General features: G+C 39.0%; 2 protein-coding genes across 2 annotated transcripts in view; one reads left to right on the top strand and one right to left on the bottom strand.

Moving 5' to 3' along the window:
* The window catches only part of LOC106875310 (uncharacterized), a 27,337-nt gene that overhangs the window by 23,484 nt on the left and 1,675 nt on the right, over positions 1 to 2,178 (bottom strand). The gene's annotated exons all lie outside the window — the stretch shown is intronic.
* LOC106873443 (putative uncharacterized protein DDB_G0277255) overlaps positions 1 to 2,178 on the top strand; it is a 31,046-nt gene that overhangs the window by 1,964 nt on the left and 26,904 nt on the right. The window lies entirely within an intron of this gene.

The raw sequence follows: 2,178 nt of genomic DNA on the forward strand, positions 1-2,178 counted from the left end.
GAGGAGGGGGAGAAGAAGAACAAAAAAACAAAAAAAAAAACAAGATGAAATAAACAAGATCATCAAGAAAGAAGCAATATTAAAATCATGGATGATGCCAAAACAAGAAATGAGGTGCATCCTGGGGCCAAACCACAGTAAGATCATCTTTTTATAGGACTGCCACATTCTGTTGGCAAATAAACTTTACTATTAGGTAACGTTGTGGAGGCGCAATGGCCCAGTGGTCAGGGCAGTAAAAGAGATTGATAGAATAAGCACCAGGCTGTAAAAAAAAAAAAGTCCTGAAATCAATTTGGTCGACTAAATTTCTCCAAGGCAGTGTGCGTGGCCACAGTCTGACTAAAACAAGTAAAAGAAATTGAAATATTATGTACGGTACACATAAGAGGAGGACTGTACATTGTTACATTGGGGCAGAAGCTGATTTCTTCAAGAATCGGTGAATGGAATCACCAGCCTCAAGAGAATCAACAAGAAGTATTCAACATCTTTGGCTAATTTTATCTTAAAGAAGATAAAATTAAATATGATATAATTAGGTCCAGAGTAAGGCATGCGCAACCATATGACATCCTTTCCAGGAGATGCAAACTCTGCTCCGAGGAACCCTTGGCCTCCACTGCGGCCCAATGAGGAGATCATTAATAGGATTTCTGAAAGATTCTCAAGATGCTTACATGCTTATAAATGCACTTTCACACAATGCAGTGGGAATGAATTTGATTAAACATGAACTGAAAAGATAATTGAGGTATTCTACACACATTTCTGTAGCAAATTTATTAACACATTGCAACATACAGTTTGGTATGCAATAACATGCAACATTATATAAAATTGTGCAGTGGTAAGATATATATATATCTAACATTGTCACATCTTCAGGCAATATTCCATTTGAGGTTTTATGGGGTATGTGTATAGATAAGGACAGCTTTGAGACTGCAGCCTGTTCACTGGCAACATTCCGTGCAGCATGGAACAGGTTGCAGTGTCAAAGCGACGAAAATATTTTGACAAATTAAATTTAAATGTTGAAGTGAATCTGACGGTTTTTGTGTGTTTTTAAATGGTTTATAAACGTTTTCCACGCTGAAAAGAAATATGTCAGTAATTAAATTAAATGCAGTTAGTAACAGACTTGGACATAGAAACATCACCTTTTTGCAGCTTGCTCGTTAAGGAATTTGCAGGTAAGTTGAGTTACTCCTTTCAGACGCATACACAGGTATACATGAAATTATTCATAATCAAGCAATAATTAAAAAAATTTCTTTTTTCTTGAACCCTTGGTCTCTTAGGGGGTCATTTACCCACATGGGGTTACACACAGAAGGGACAAACAAGGACAGACAAACAGATTAAGTCGATTACATCGACCCCAGTGCGTAACTGGTACTTATTTAATCGACCCCGAAAGGATGAAAGGCAAAGTCGACCTCGGCGGAATTTGAACTCAGAACGTAGCGGCAGGCGAAATAACGCGAAGCATTTCGCCTGATATGCTAACGAGTCTGCTAACTCACTGCCTCTATAATAATAATAATAATAATAATAATAATGGTTTCAAATTTGCCACAAGGACAGCAATTTGGGGGAAGGGAATGAGTCGATTACATCAACCCCAGCACGTAACTGGTACTTATTTTATCGAGCAAGAAAGGATGACAGGTAAAGTCGACCTTGCTGAAATTTGAACTCAGAATGGAGCGATGGGCAAAAGACCAAATTAATTACATGAAGTAGGCTCAATGGAAAAAACAAGATCAGGGCAATGAACACATGGGCTGTGTCCTTAATGCGATTTGGTGCAGGTGTTGTTAGGTGGACAAAGAATGAGCTTGAGGAAATGGACAGGAAAACCAGAGAAGTGATGACACAATTAACAAGGAATTACACCCCAAACGCAATGCTGACAGACTGTGTGTGCCCAGGAAGAAGGGAGGAAGAGGCATCATAGGACGCAAGACCTGTGTCATCAACAAGAAGAAGAAGAAAGAGTAAAGAAGTGGGAAAGGAAACCGTTGTATGGGGAATGCCTGAGAGAAATGGAAGGAAAAGACGAAACCAGCACTTGGAGATCACTCGGAGAGAAAAAGTGATCGGAAAGGATTCAATGAGGCATTGATATGCAGCATTGAGGAAGAAGCTCTGAAAAGTAATTACAACGAGTTC

Source organism: Octopus bimaculoides, chromosome 30 (genome assembly GCF_001194135.2).
Source record: "Octopus bimaculoides isolate UCB-OBI-ISO-001 chromosome 30, ASM119413v2, whole genome shotgun sequence".
Taxonomy (NCBI): Eukaryota; Metazoa; Mollusca; class Cephalopoda; order Octopoda; family Octopodidae; genus Octopus; species Octopus bimaculoides.